The 16,913-nt window shown below is 46.2% G+C and overlaps 1 pseudogene; it reads left to right on the forward strand.

The window, feature by feature from the left end:
• The first annotated feature begins 1,118 nt into the window (after positions 1–1,118).
• On the forward strand, positions 1,119–13,763 carry LOC119384982 (uncharacterized; annotated as a pseudogene).
• The last annotated feature ends 3,150 nt before the right edge of the window (positions 13,764–16,913 follow it).

The following is a 16,913-nucleotide window of genomic DNA, read 5'->3' on the forward strand; positions in this document are numbered from 1 at the left end:
AAAGTATTTTCATACACTAATCGTAAACCAGGGAACAGTACAGTGATACACCACCAGCTGTTAGCTGGCTATATGTTAAAACTTTGGCATGTGTAACAACAACTCCACTCTGGGAACCCACTCCGGTACATCCATCTGCACTTTCTGCATTTCGACAAAACGAGAGACACATTCGCGAAAGTAATCGCGAACAGGTCTGACTTCCACATCGGCATTGTGAAAGGCCGTTCGGGTTTTGCCATATACTATGCAGGCCCAGGAGCATAATAAGGTCGTAAGGTACGCCATCTTCATTTTCAACCGAGAGAAACCGGATTCCATGTGAATTTAACGGTAACTTCTTTTTTAGAGTTCTTTGTAATATGTCCCAAAAAAACACCCCACTCCAACATGGTTGGAAGATAAAGGCTTATTTGTACCATGGGGCCCAGATTGTTTTCTATGCAAAAAACCAGAGACAATTGAACACGTTTTCCTAGACAAAGCCACGATGTTGCTTGCAGCTGTTTCGGACAAAAACACTACATAAATGTCATGTAGTGAAAGGAGTCTCGACGCATTTTGTTCGGTAGGTGTCACGACGAAAACGAGCCCATACGGTAGGCGCATTCGCGAGGCCATCAAACTACGTCGAAAAACGCCGGGATAGTGCAGCCATCGCCGCTAAATACACACACGAACTTTCAAACAGCTCTAAAAATGGACAACTATGTCTATCTAGAGGAAAACATATCAAGCCAACGCAGCAAACGCTAGATAACGTGCTGCCATCTGTGAGGCATTGTGAGAAATATGTCTCGAGTTTTCATGGCATCCGAGAGGGCCGGCGCGCGGCGTATATCTTGGAGGCCATGCGACTCTTGCTTTAGATCGAAAGCCTGTAAAATTCGCACGCGTGCGTGCGTGTGTGTGTGTAACAATACACATTAATAAGTATGCACTTAGTGGTTGAAGTGCGCACTAGGGGCCGGATTTCGCTATCGCGTTCAACTCTTAAAGGCGAAGCTTAAGGGTCCCCCAATTTTTTGTTGCCGATTTGGGCATTGAACAAAGTCGTTTAACAAACGGCGTGACGGAGTTAGTGCCTTTTGTGAACTCCGTCGTTTTGCACATTGCACAGCCCGTGTTTTTCACTTGGGAGACAGGATTAGGTAAGAAATATTGAGACTTTACGCCCCAAAACCAGGTAGTTTTGATTAAGGGTGTTCTATATGTTTTCTAGCTGTGTACTCGTGTCTTCGCGCAGTTTAATAACGTTTAGAAGCTGTGAACCAACCAGCCCGCTAGAACATCTTACTAAAGCATGATTAAAGCAGTACTGACACGATTCTGAGGTATTGCAAAAGGGAAATCATTTCCTCGGTAAGCCGCGTTAACATTCTCCACACATCGGAGTCAGACAACGCGTATAAAATATTTTACATTGATTTTAAAGTTTTTGTCACTCAAAATCGGCAAGGCAATTCTTCCCCCCCCCCCCCCCCCCCGAGATATGGACATTGTCACGCCGAGTCAATTCACAGTTCGCTGGGTTTGCATTAGGGGTGGTTGAACCCTCGCCACCCTCCCGTACAAAATTTCTGCCGACGCTACTGACGTCCACCACGTGCAGCTGCTGCTAGTACGCGACTAGTTGCTGTCTCCCCGCCACGTGAGACTGCTTTGGAACGTCACTGTGCAACTAAGCACCCGATATCGAAACCAAAAGTGGTTTTTCAAGGTGGCGGTAATAAGCATATAGTTGATCATTTTCGAACCACCGATATACTCTTCTTTAGGGTTCTCGGCGCCAGTGTTTGCATTTATAGCAACGATACGAAAATATTTAACATTCGTGTCAGTAAGGCTGGTTGAACCAGCCTTTAAGGCTGGTTCAACAAGACTACAATCTTATGAGTGACCCTCTCTCCTTTAAGGGAGAAACGGCGATGTCCCCGATGTTTGTCTTTAAATAGAGGAACCTTCCTCTCTTTTGCAATGAAGAAAAGTTCCTCCCCCGTCAAAATCAAGATGGCTGACACCAGGCTAGTGGAGCGAGCAATACAGTTAGGCCTAGCGAATGCATGGCTTCTCGACTGATAAAGAGTATGCGGCACTGGTAATCAGAAACAATGGTCCCACTGAGCATAATATCGAAACATATCACAATAAAAACAAGCAGACAAACCTGTGGTGATGAAAACCTCGCGAAACGGAACGACGGAACTCGTACTTCTCACTCGGCCAGCGACACCGGCGTTCACTTTAAAACCGACGGATACTGCTAAGGAGCTCTCACCCGGAGACTATACGCTAGGCTTGCTGTCTTTATTTCTTGAAGCATCACACGGTGTAGCGACGTTATTCACGCGTTTACGGGGCAATGGGCCCCAACATGTGCCTCCAAAATGTACAGACAGGTCCTCTGTTAAAACACTTGCGTGCAGGGCCTGTTTGGATTACGCTCTCATGCAAGAACATAGTGGCTTATATTTGCATATAACTACTGGTGGTTGACAGTTCTGCCTCTTTTTGACAGACTCGTGCAGTGCATGAACAGTGTTTCCCTGTCCACTTGCTGTTAAACGGCCAGGGAAATGAAGGGTGCTCATCAGAGTGTTCCCTTTAAAGGGACTGTTTACCGTCCTTCATCGCTTTTCTGTTTTGTACCGCAATAGAAAGCGTATCGTCTGAAGTGTCCAACCTTGTAGCGGTTTCTCTGGAAAGTGGGTAGAAGTTTTTAAAACAGAATTTTTCGTTCTGCGTTCGGTCTTCTTCCATTGGCGTGAAACATGCCCGCAACACTGGTTGGTGGACGCGATGACGATTATAGTGCCGGTAAAAATTAAAACCGAAAGCACATGTGATTTCTGTAGGATTACTTTATTTTCGCTGAACACTATTGTAATGAATGTAACTGTCGTTTTCAGTGCGCTAGCGGTTAAATGAAGCCTTATTATAAGATTACAGAACACTTGTTTTGCTGTAATCGTAGTCTATGCGTTTATTTTAGCACTGCTGCCGCAATCCAAGCTAAGTCGAGTCATCAAAAAGAGACAATAAATGCGCGCCTTCACAGTGCAGCACATGTGAGACATCCTAACAACAATACAGCGACACAGTACGACCAGCGCGGAGAGCCGCATGGCACAGCGCATGAGTTGAAGCAGACGAAATCGAAGACGGCGCCGCAAGCAGCACCACCGGGCGCTTTTTGTATGTGTGAGAAAAAAGAAAGCAAAAGATTACTCTCTGACGCAACCGAAAGGTGCCTCAAGTGCCTAAAATACAATTCCAAGTTATACATGTTTGTTTTTAAGCAAAATGAGTCTACCTGCGAGGATTTCTTGTCATACCTGTAGATTGAGCCACATAACCTTTGGGTGACGCTAGCGGTCATTCTTTCACGATTTTCAACATCAAATTAAAAATATAATTCCTTTTTTATGGGGCAAACGCATGCTCGTTGCCGCCGATGTGACGAACGATCTTCTCATTTTAACCACAATCAGAAAAATTTTTCCGAGCGGTAGACAGTCTTTTTAACAATGGATCGTACTGTACAATCTGTAGCAGCAAAACAATAGCAGAGCGTAGATATATGCTCAACAACATATAAGTAGGTGGAGCTGTGAGAGCGCCACAGCCGTGCAGTAGGTGGTAGCTAGTAGAGGTGTGCACGGGCTCCGGGTAGCCCGAAAGCCCGAGCCCGACCCGGCCCGCGGGCCGGGCTCGGGCGGGGCGACGTATTTTCACCTCGGGCCCGGGGCGGGCTCGGGCTACTTGGAGTTTTATCGGGCCGGGCTCGGACCCGGCGCAAAGCCCGACGCAAGCCCGAAATATAGAGAATGAGCGGGAATTGTTTTCCAACACGCACACAGCGCTTTTTCCGCGACCACCCTTTACCGCTTTTCCTTTTCATTCGCTACTTTAAACAAAAGGGGAGCAGGTAAAGCACTGCCTCTCTTGCACTCCGACAGACAGAGAAGTAACACCACCTGAGCTAGTGACGGCGCCACGCGACTGTTCGCGTTAGATTTAAGGCCAAATCCCATATTAGTGAAAATGCACGCGACAGCGACGAGCGGCCCGACGTAGATCGCCTTCGTGCAAGCTGACGCTTGCATGGGCATACCCCATACACGTGACGGCTTTGGCGAGCGAACTACATTGTTGCCGGGATGCTGCCGTCTACTTGTAATTTGTAATCTGTGTAATAGAGACTGTTCGTCGTGTGTCGTTTGATCATATTTGATATGCTCAATAAAATGCCAAATTACCGGAAAACGATGTTTGGTTTTCGCAGCGAACCTTCAAAAAGCCGGGCCGGGCCCGCGATTGTGTTTTCGTAGGTCGGGCCGGGCCGGACGGGCTCGCAGCCCTTTGCCGTCGGGTTCGGGCGGGCCTTCGACAAAGTCAACGGGCCCGGGCCGGGCTCGGGCTCGGAAATACGGCCCGTGCACAGCTCTAGTACACACACTCACTGAATTCACTACACAGTTCATTCATATGTATACAACCTATAAAATGAACAATTCACTACCGACGCGTACGTACAGACGTGTTTACTCTATGAAGCGCAGGCCCTTATATAGTCACTGAATTACGGCGGACCGTGGTGGCACAAGCGATGCGTCATTCTTCTTTAACTCTTTACCATTTCATGGCTGCATCACAATATACGCAGATATTATTAAATTGTAGCTATGGCTTAGCCAAGCGCACCAGTTAATCGAAAGCCGCATAATAACGAACAATATAGTTACAGAGTTGATTAAGTTAATGTGGAAACGACCACATCGAGAACCGTTCATACCATTCGAACGACAATTTGAAGTAGCGCTATCTTTCGACAGCGGCCACAGATAAAATTTCCCTCTGATTTCTTTATTTTTATAGTTACTGTGGGAGGGCGCAGCATGAAGGTCAGATTCTGTCGTCTTCATCGCGTCGACTTGTTTGCGTGGTTTGGCGTGAACATCTGTTCACATTCTATTTAAGCGTTGACCACAAGTATGACGATGAGCCATCCATTGGTTCAACTGCTAGCCCTTCAATGACAATGCTTCTGATACGGTAACGGCTGTCTCAGTTGTGTATACGCACATTACAACGCGGGTCGTGTGTAGAAACAAGACAAGATGGCCGCGCACTGGACGGTGGTCTTTCGAGAGCGATGTCCGTGCCTCTTGGTGTCGCGGCAGCTCGATTACTTGAGTAGAGAAACTAGCGCTACACCGGGCGAATTATGGAAAATAACGCTACCCACACTACGTATTCTGCAATATTTTAGTACTCCGTACCTACATACTACTCTGCTACAGTTACGTCACGGTATTCGCCTGGCGTGTGAAATTGCGGTCATTGTGCGACAACTGTGTAGTTGTCGTTGTGGCGGTGGTTAGTCTTGCGTTGGATTTGTAATACTCTTTTCACAAAGGTGAGTGAGAGTGTTAGTGATTACCTAATGTGCACAGCTGTCATTAGAAGCGCATTTTGTGTTGAGTTTCGCACGCCAAAGCAAAATCCTGAGAACGAGAGATACATACTGCACGCGTGCCCTTCCTAATTCTCAGTGATGGCATGCGTAGTCCCAAACGCATGTGATTGAGAATTTTGGCTCAATTGACAGTAGTAATTCAGTTATTTTTCAGATATGTGCAATTATCATGAAGTTTAACGTTAAAATGCGGCCACGGTGGTCGCATTTCGATGGAGGCGAAATGCAAAGAACACCCATGTGCTTATGTTCAAGCGCACGTTAAAGAACCCCTAGTTGATCGAAATTAATCCGTAGTCCTGTACTACGGCGTGCCTCATAATCATATGGTGGTTTCGACGCGTAAAATTCCAGCAATTATACATTATCATACTTTCACGCATGCACTGTGCAGTGGTATCACCTTTGCTAAAATTTTGAAAAAATTAACTTGCATGCGTCTTTATATGCTTGTTCTATTCATATGTGTAATAAGTGCTGTGCAAAACTAAAAACGCGTGCGCTTGCCCAGTATGTTAACGCCGAAAAAAATCAGAATATTGGTGTATAGTCTAAGATGTTCATTAAAACAAGACTTTTTTGTGAAGCGGGACTTACTGTATTTATGACAAAAGCAGACCGTGCGAAAACGTATACAAGCAACATGAGACACACGAAATATAAGTTTGCGGAGCAGCGCGCACATGCCGAGCGATAAAAAAAAACAGGGACAGAAAACAGGCGCCACAGACGTTGCTCAACACATGGAACAAAAACGATGAACGTAACTCGTGTATTACTCGCAATCAATCCTAGGTGCAAGTAATCGCACGCGACTGGCCGAGGTTGGGTAGTGCTGGATAGTCTGAGGCTGCAGAGTGAGCGCGAAAGGGCAGCCGCTCTCCGCAGCATGCTCTGCAGCACGGAATCACGACGAAACTCGGCGGGCGCATGCGCGCGCGCGCAAGGCCACGTGGTTGAGGAGAAGTTTCTCCGATGGGCGCTTGTGGCAAGAGGGCGCGACGAGTAAAGCGTCGGCAAAGGAGAAAGTCGCTGCTCCGTAGTAGGAACGCAGCCAGTTGCTCCTTTCTCACACCCCCTTTCCTTAGAGAGTAGCTTCGTTATTTATAACATAGACTTCTCTTTGTTGAAGGTTCAAAGTATAGTCGCACACAAAAAAGGTAAAAACACCAAATCAGCGATAGGCGGGAGAGAAGAGGTTCTTGATGCAAAAAGGAAAATAGAAAGGTGGGGGAGTGACACAGTAACTGTCTCTCAGTCGAGGACACCACAACCGCGTCCCTTTAGGGGAAGGGGGGTAAAAGGGAAGGAGGAGAAGATGGTGGGAGGAAAGGGAAGGTCACAACAGGTAGAGGGCTGGGGGCAGAGGAAGCGGGGACATCCGTCGTCGTCGTTGCTGGTCAGGCGCTAAGCACGGCCTAGAGGCAGTCTGCGAGTTGCGCGGCATCAATGTACTCGAGCACCGCGCGTAAGGCACCGCGAACACGGTCCATGGCTCCGGCCGGGTGCAGCACATCGTTCATGGTCGCGCAGGGTAACCCTTGCCTCCTGAAGGCGCGCGCGAGGTGCTCCCGTTGCGGAGCCAGAGCGGTACAGGAGATGAGGAGATGCTGGAGTGTTTCTTCCTCACCGCAGTCGCCGCATAGGGGTGAGGGAGCACCGCGAAGGCGGTGCCGGCGCTCGACAGGCCAGACAGAGCCGGTCCGCAGTGCGAGCAGAAGGGAGCGCTCCTTTCGGTTTAGCATTCCCTCCGGTAGATAACGCGGGGGGCAGCCGGAGGCTACGCGCGCATCAGGGTGGTTGCGAGCGAGCTCTCGCCGGATGTTCTGGCGTGCTGAATCTGCGGAGTCCGCGTACGTTGTAGACTCACGTCCGCTTGGTTGGTCTGTGGAAGGAAACATGCAAAGGCGAGAAGGAAAAGGGAGTAAACACACACGGTTTCACTTCATCTGGAGGCGGACGCCCAACGTACGTTTGGTCACGGAGGCTCATCAGATTAAATTGTCCATGTCGCACCTGGACTATGCAGCCGAGAAGCAAGTGCTATCCGACGTGCAGCAAGCTTTTTCTTAATTATTACTCAGCGCTGTTGTCAATTACGTCATTCTGGAGCTTTGGCCTCGATGTGCTGTCTTGTCTACAGTGCAGATTCGTAGCCATCTTGGCAAATAACGGAATGTTGAACAGGGAAGAAAAAACAAACACCAGGCCTGCGCTGAAACCGCAGCACAGTCACAGCGAAAGCTGGAAGAGCGGCGTTTCTACAGCCCGTCAACCTCTCTTGGGGCTACAAAACAAGTACACTAGAAAGGTACCCACTACGCCATAAATCACAATTTTTATGAAGTTGGGAATCACCTACTAAGCCATTATTCGTGATTGTTCGGAGAAGCGAGGCACCAGCTACACGTCTGTAAGGCATTATGTGCACTTTGTTGACGCGACGACTGATGACGATGAAGAATTATGGCTCAGCCCTCTGTAATGGGTTGGAATCTCTAAATGGCCCACCAGTTATGTTTTTGCATTGGGTGATGCCCGGTCGCCATTTCCCTCTCCCGTCATGCTGTATAACATACGTTGACGTGGGAGAGATACGGGGGGGGGGAGGGGAAGAACTTTACTGAGACCCCGAGGAAATGGATCATGCGCTTATGGGCACTTCCTTAGCAACCAATACAAGTGCACTTGCAAGGAACCCACTACGCTATAAATCATTGTAATTTTATTGAGACCCCGAGGAAGTGGATCATGCGCTTATGGCTTATTGGTTGCCAAGGATAAGGAAGCCCTCCTTATCCTTGGCAACCAATACAAGTGCACTTGCGAAGAACCCACTACGCTATAAATCATTGTAATTTTTGAGAAGTAGGGCAGCAAGCACTGTGCCATTTTTCGTCATTCTACGGAGAGCGTTGGTACCTGCTAAACGCATATAAGGCATTATGCGCACTTTGTTGATGCTGTTCTTGATGACGATGAAGAATTATGGCAGAGCCCTTTGTAATGGGTTGGAAGCATTCAACAACCTATTCGTTGCGCAATTCGCATTGTGTGACACCTGGTTACAGAATTCGCGTTGTGCGACGCTTGGTGGTTATTTTGCTCTCCTACAACGCTATATTGCATATGCTAATGTGGTTCCTTCCCGACATGAAGCCTGTATAGTACCTTTTTGCAAAGCAGTTTCAAGCACCGGCATGGCTCAGAGGTTGAATACTGGGCTCCCACGCAGAGGACCCAGGTTCGAACCTCGTTCCATCGTGGAATTTTTTTCTTATTTCGTTTTTTTCTTATTTCGAGCGATACTGGTTACGGACACCGGCGGCGGCGGCGGCGGACAACTACGGCACCAAAAACCGCTGGTGAAATGATGTCATAACAGCTTTCGCTGTAAAAAAGAAAGCTACAAGTGCCTGCGCTCGATGAGAAAAATCAAGCTCCGCTATCGGATATCAGCCAGCATCTTGGCCTTAAAACCTATTGTTATCAATGCAGAATTAAATATAGCTTTTTTGGAATAGCAGAAGACCACAGACAATTCTTAGCTGGGGCTTACATGCATTGCAGGGTACCATGGTACCGTTTACCTTGAAGTGTGAAGGAACAGAAAGTTCTAATTTATTTTGACATCTTTCCACAAGCGCATTCCAAACATGGAAGCCTTGTGCGTGGAGCAATATAGCAGGTAACATTCTTGGCCCATGGATTTGATTTCTGTCTTCCCGTGTTTTGTCTATGTGCATTCACTTTTACACAACTGCAAGTGAATTGTATAGCCTTACTATGTACTTATTTCTGAATTGTGAAAAATGACTATTGCGGAGAGAGTATCAGCGCTCTGAGCCACTATTCTCTGAACTGCGTTTATTTTATGGGTTTTATTACCACCTTTTGTGTTGACCCAATCGCAGCCTAAAGAATATCGGAAGTTGAAGAAGATAATGATGTTTTTTGTCGGTTTACGGTTCTAAAAACATATTTGGTGTAATTGAGGCTACGAAGAAAGATTGACTGAATTGCGTTCGCTGAAAAAAGGTGAAATATTTTAAGAATTCTACTAGTGAGCTTGTTTTATCTTTTGTATACTGCGCGTGAAGCTTTCGCATCTCGCGGTTAGTAAAAAAAAAAAAAACTGAACGCAAAAAATCTGCCCAAGGCGTGTACGGACGCACGCACGTGAAAGATAAGCTTCACTTTATATGTCCCTTAGCGTGTACGCCTTTTATGTAACTTTTTTTCAGATATTCTTTCTAGGCTGGCGTCTGCCTAATATGACATCTTTACCAAGAACCGTGATAGACTTTGCACTACAGGCTCTGTGCACAGTGGCCGTATTTTCCCTGTGCGGAACGGAGCTAGTCGAGCGCAAACGATATTTATCGCCCTATCAAGATGCCTGGAAGGTAAGCAAAATACTTTTGAAGGATGCAAATTTTATAAGAGTAGGAAGTCCGCAAATGAAATTTTGAGGCTTATTGAAGGCGTATATGTGACATTGACTTTTTTTGTGTGCTGAATTGAAAGTCGAGAATTAATAACTTCCACTTACAAAACTGGGGAACCAAATATGGCGTGGAGCCGCCGCAAGGAAAAAAAAATGACTGGCTCTCGCGTAATCGAGAACAGATGTAAGCATTATCGAGAGCAGATGTAAGCATTAATGGCTACTGGCAAAGCACATTGGTTGGATATTGTGCTGGCAACCATCTCAATATGCTGCCACGACGCGGCACAGGTCTGAGAGCCTAGTCTGAGAGCGGCACAGGTCTGAGAGCTTTCCTAGGCTTCGATACCTAGTGGCTTCATATGGTTCCTTGAAGAGAAAGGGGCCTTCCGATCCGTTTCAGTGCTTTTGTGCTAAACTTTAGGTGTACGGCGCCGGAGAGACACACTCGCCCAGCACTTTGAAATGCTGTGTTCAATTATTCACGTTGGAGGAATTCTAAATTTTGTTTACGTGAGCGCGTCTTGGCAAAATTGTTCGCGTTGGCCAAGATAGTCGGCAAAACGAAAGGGAGTACGATGTAGCCAAAGATGTGCCACGCATTTAAAACATTTCGGCAAAGTTCCACCGTCCATCCAACGCCTTTCGAAAGTGTGAAAGAAGCTTTCGCTATTTCAAATACAGCAAATATTGCATTCATGCAGACTGAAGCAACGTAGATCGCTCCGACACACGCTACCATATAGTCACGTAAGTAAACGTTCTTCTTATCAGTTCCGGCTCCAGACCTCTGCTTCTCCCTGAGGAATCGCTGGTTGCTGTACTGTGCGCGACCACCGACTATAACATTATGCAGTATTGAACTCTCGTCAGTTTGTTTAGAAAGCCCTAATTCTTTTTTCTTGAAAAGCGTCATTTTATCTGCATCATTACCTGTTCACGCGGCGTTTCTTATATTTTATTCGTTGTTTTTACTGATGAATTATATAGGGCTATTCTTCTGGACATGCTCATCCTATTCGCTTACCTTGTGTAACTTCATTCGTGCAGAGTTTCTGTCGCATGTCCTGATTTTGTTGTAGAATCAGCAAAATTTAACTGACATACTTTTTTGCCAGGTATGCAGTTCCAACTGTGTGTTTCTATAATCAGACCAATGTTGTGTAGCGCCGCTACAGGTGCACTTCTCGCCGCGTTCGACAGGGCGTCTTCATGGCATTATTACTCTTTGCAGGCACTAACAGCGCCAGGAAGGTACTACCTTTATATGAGATCCTATGCGGAAGAGCCATTTTACGGAAAGGGAAGCAAGTGCATTTTTAATGATCTCATTTCTGTAAACAATAAGGAAAACTACACAACAAACATATTTGGATACACGAATCCAAGGGATGGCTCTGTGTGAGTACAGCATTTCTTACCGTAAAGTTCCTCCCTTGTCGCAAGTGTCTATCGGGACTTGGTATATTAACCGTGGTATTGGGAGCAGCCATGTGCCACCCATATAATGTGGATATGTAGACTAAGGCCACTGGAAATTCGGAACAACCCATTTGAGAGGCAGTGGGAGGTCTGGCTTCCGGAATCGGGAGAGCCAAGTTGCTCTGCTCGACCAAGCGTAGCGTCCACACAGGCCAGTGGAGTCCTGGACTATGGAACCAGCCCACACTGGCCCTAATAGCCCAAAGTAAAATGAAGTTTCTACTACTACAACTACTACTGCCGTCTTCGCATCCCGTATAACAAATGACCTACGATCGCAAAAAATACACCAATGAACTTCTGAAACACTAACTTATGAGCCTAGGATGAGCTATGCTTTTCAAGTGAATCTTCTTTCTAGATGTATGAGAAGCGTGCAACACGACCGTTCATGCATTGCACTCTCAACCAAATATTGTCTTCGCGGCCGCAGTCTAGCCCACAACGTCATGTTGAGCGACGCAGCCCTATGACTAATGAGCACATCCGATGTGTCATACTGTGATCAATAAGTATTGAATACTCAGATGGGTCATGGCTAAGAAATGCCGCTAAATATTTAAAGCAGCCCAATGATCGAATGTTCGTAATAATCCGGCCCGAGACTAAGCCGCTACGCGGTTGCGCTTCTGAGCTACTACAGACAAGGCACTGAATACAAGTAAAAAAAAGCACTCTACATTTGTTTGTGTTCTTTCTCGTGATCCCTACAGTAAGTACTAAGTTCCGTTAAATCACCAATATTTACAGCACGATCCATCGCACTTATTTTGATGATATGTTATACGTTGAACAATGTCAGTAAAAAGAAGGTTTACAATGACCATTTTTACAACCATCCTGCATTTCATTGCCGTTCGCATTATAGCGGCTTCATTTTGAAGGAAGAAATAATACAAGCCTCACCAAGTGTTGCCTGATACTGTTCTTAACTTTTTTTTTCAGAAAAAACCGAACTGTGTACGCATGGGCACTTGCTTCGGAAGGCTATGCCACTGCAAACGTGATCGAATCTTCATCGTCATTAGGTTAGTCGCACTCACATGTAAGCCGCTGTTTGCATTCCCGGTGACAATAATTATTGTTGGGTTCTCGCGTGCTAAAACCGCGACATACATATGAGACATGCCATAGTCGAGAACCCCGGATTAATTTCGATAACCGGGGGTTCTTAAACGTATCAAATATAGGTACCCGAGTGTTCCTGATTTCGACTCCGTAGAAATGCCGCCGCCGATAGCCGCGAATCGAACCCGCGTCCTCGCGCTTAGCAGCCCGATAACACATCTGCTAAGATAGTACTCCAAAAATATATATGCAGGGATAAGTTTGGGGCATGTGCTTTTTCCTACCTTTTTTGCAAGCTTCTGCAGAATAGCGGAAAGAAAGGGCTTATGACACACATACAAAAAGGATTATGGCCTAATTTTTATAGCCTTCAATCGACTTATCTAACGGGCAAATGTTTCGACAGCAAAATGGTACATGGTAAAAGCCCCCAACAGGCGAGCGTAGAGTTTAAGCGTGCGTCAGCAGAGGAGCCACCATCTGCGCACTCTACAAAATAAAAAAAGAACAAAGAATGTTATTTTGGCACATTGACATAGCAATTTAATACAGAAAGCAGTAAATATTGTTGCAAGCTTCGCTTGTGCTTGATGAGCAGATCTTTGCTATATGTATCCGCCATGTTACACTGGGTACGCGAGCCGTAGATGATTTCTTCATTTTCATATGCATAATGACTACATGCATTGCGATGGCCGGATTAAGTAACATTGGGTTCTAAGTGTATTTATTAGCTTGTGCATTGTTAAAGAATCTCTTTGTCAGCCTGCGACGCTACAGCATTCCGAGTTTTTTTTCATATTGTTCCGTGGTTCCTGAGGAAAGTTGCCTCAAGAACGACTAATAACGAGCGAATTACCTTAGCCTGGGTTAAAAAGCAAGGTGACATTTTTCGTACCGAGCTACTGGTGGGCGCCTCTAATCACCTTCTGCCTTCGCTCTTTTCTTCCAGAAAAAGATTTTGTCCTGGAGTACGTGGTGGCTTTTTCCGAATACGATAACTGCGACATCCTGAGGCTACCGCACCGTGGAGACGGTAGGTATTGACGCAGCTGGAGTATAAGCAAACCAAAGTGCACAATAGCTGACTGCTAAGACTGAATAGAGTTTTGCAAAGCGCTTGATACTCGTTTTACAGCTCCTTTCCATTTCTTTTTCAGCCTGCGAACTCTGGGCGAAAGCAGGTGAAGTCGAGAAAGTCAGGTCGCTCTGTTTCTTCGTGTTCACTTGTTATGTGGACCAGAAAAGCATACCGTGTACGAGAAAGATTTGTGTGAAAATAAATAGACGCTTACTACTTATTTGCTGCTGCCTACACGCCGAGCTGTGCTTCAGCCGCTGAAATGCCGCATGTCCTGCACCAACATAAAGTTATGCGGAATAATATTTGTCGTGTGGAATATTCCAGCTTTATTTTTCATCACAGCACACAGACGGATAAGTTGCTCGGGAAAAATGAGGCATGTGATGAGCTCGAAAACATGGGCAGGGCCATGGTACGCTACATTGCCTCAAACCATTCGATTCTTCTTTTTTGTTCTTGATTTATTAGTTCTTGTTTATTAAATGTTTGCGAGGCTACTGCAAACTAGCTTCTCCATGAATCGACTAGCCTACTAAAAATAAGCTTCGATGACTAACAGAGGGCAGAAAATGGAGACACATAGAAGATCAGAACGAGAAAAGAAATGAAGAAAAATACATATTGCTGCTATAATTTATGCACGCTCTTTCGTCAACCTCATGACATCTAAGCACAATCCAAAATTGGAAGCGACATCTACCACCCCTGCCGCCACCATCACCGCCCCAAGCATTACAGTCGGAGAGCCGAAAATATGCAGAGGCTTTGAAAGCGGCGGCGGATGCCGCGTGGCCATCAGTACCACCACTGCGCCCTCATAAAGAGCCGATGCAGAATGTCCCGTAATGTACATCATCGGCCACGGATGATTTCCACGACGAAAAGCGACAAGTCCTCGCTGTGTTGAGGTCTCTCATGACCACGATGCGCACTCTCCTCAACGAGATGACAACTCCATCAGCTCAATGCGCACTGCAAGTTCTGGATTGCTTGGAACCAGCCCTTGCAAGCCTTTTTTAACATCACGGATTCCAGTCTACTTTAAGACAACCGCAGAGGAACGGCTCTCCAACATTTCTCGGCTGTCACTGTCTAAGTGTGCGCGGTGAACACTGATACGTGTGTGCGCGTATTACTTGTTCTCTCTTTCCTCCTATATTCTTTTCTCCCCTGCCCCCGTGTAGGGTAGCAAATCGGGTACAACCTCCCTGCCTTGCCTTCACCCCTCTCGCTCTATCTCTCATATCCTGTCCACAAGGCACAAATACTAAATATTGTACACAGAAAAGCCGAAATCACGAAATCTGAAAACAGGATAATGTACGACCGTCTGCCAACACCACTGGCGTCGCTCTGAACATTCCTGCGGAACTCATATGTGCTACAACGTGCGTGCTTGTATTTCACATATATATTGCATTCGACAGCAGCTACCGTGATAATTTGATCACACTCACTGCCGTTCCCTTTCTACGATCTCGCTGCCGTCGAACGTAACCCCTTCACAACGCAAACTAGCAGTCTAGAAGCCTGTGAACCCGGCCGATCTCTCCACGGTTTTGTCACTAACGTTACCCCTTCACCTTATGTATAGTACATATTCAACCAATTAAAGAGGAGCCTAGTTAGGAAGCTAAGGACACTCATAGGCAATACAGAAACCAGGACTCTCGAAGACAGCGTTCTTTTCGCGGACATTCCGAGCGTTTTATTTTCAACTTAGACGGCGGCGGCAACCACAGCGCGGAACACCAAGAGGAACGAGATAAATAAAGAGTGCTATCGGCCCGCACAACGCTCAGAGCGCAGCCTCTACCGGTAAGGCAACTGGGATACATCCTATGGGCAATCCGCTTCCTCACTGCAATTCCGTCGGATGTCGTAGTTTTTTATAATAACGTAAGGTGTCATAAAAAATGAAAAAAAAAACCCGCCGTGTTGTGTCGAAGTGACGTTGGGGAGTCTGCAAACCTTCGCCGTATCGTACTCATCGAATTGTGTCGACTTTTTTTTATTGGCGATAAGCTTGGTGTCTCGAAAATAAACAATATCATCATCATCAGCCTGTCTACGCCCACTGCAGGGCAAAGGCCTCTCCCATGTTCCGCCAGTCAACCCGGTCCTGTGCTTTCTGTTGCCACGTTATACCTACAAACTTCTTAATCTCATCTACCCACCTAATTTTCTGTCTTCCCCTCACGCGTTTGCCCTCTCTTGGAATCCAGTCAGTTACCCTTAATGACCACCGGTTATCCTGCCGACGTGCTACGTGGCCGGCCCATATACATTTCTTCTTCTTAATTTCAACTATGATATCCTTAACCCCCGTTTGTTCCCTGACCCACTCTGCTCTCTTCCTGTCTCTTAAGGTTACACCTATCATTTTCCTTTCCATCGCTCGCTGCGTCGTCCTCAATTTAAGTTGAACCCTCTTTGTAAGTCTCTAGGTTTCTGCTCCGTAGGTAAGTACCGGTAAGATGCAGCTGTTATATACCTTCCTCTTGAGGGATAGTGGCAGATTACCATTCATGATTTGATAATGCTTGCCGAATGAGCCCAATCCCATCCTTATTCTTCTAGTTATTTCACTGTCATGGCTCGGCTCCGCGGTTACTACCTGTCCTAAGTAGACGTACTCCTTTACAACTTCCAGCGTCTCGCCACCTATCGCGAAGCGCTGTTCTCTGCCAAGATTGTTCCACATTACTTTAGTTTTATGCATATTAATTTTTAGACCTACTCTTCTACTTTCCGTATCCAGTTCAGTAATCATGAGCTGTAATTCGTCTCCCTCGTTACTCATCAATGCAATGTCATCAGCGAATCGCAGGTTACTGAGATACTCTCCATTAACTCTTATCCCTAATTCTTCCCAATCTAGGGCCCTGAAAACCTCCTGTAAACACGCGGTGAATAGCATTGGAGAGATCGTGTCTCCCTGTCGTACGCCCTTCTTTATTGGGATTCTGTCGCTTTCTTTATGAAGGACTTAGTGGCTGTGGATGCGCTGTAGATTTCTTCCATTATGTTTATATAGGCTTCGTCGATGCCCTGATTCCGCAGTGCTTGCATGACTGCTGATGTCTCCACCAAATCAAATGCCTTCTCGTAATCTATGAAGGCTATGTATAGGGGTTGGTTGTATTCCGCGCATTTCTCTATCACCTGATTGATAGTATGAATATGGTCTGTTGTTGAGAAGCCTGTACGAAATCCTAGCCTGGTCCCTTGGTTGATTAAACTCTAATGTCGTATTAATTATGTTAGCAATTACTTTTGTGAATAGCTTGTAGACAACAGACAGTAAGCTGATGGGCCTGTAATTTTTCAGGTCCTTGACGTCCCCTTTCTTA

The sequence above is a fragment of the Rhipicephalus sanguineus genome, chromosome 3 (genome assembly GCF_013339695.2).
Source record: "Rhipicephalus sanguineus isolate Rsan-2018 chromosome 3, BIME_Rsan_1.4, whole genome shotgun sequence".
Taxonomy (NCBI): Eukaryota; Metazoa; Arthropoda; class Arachnida; order Ixodida; family Ixodidae; genus Rhipicephalus; species Rhipicephalus sanguineus.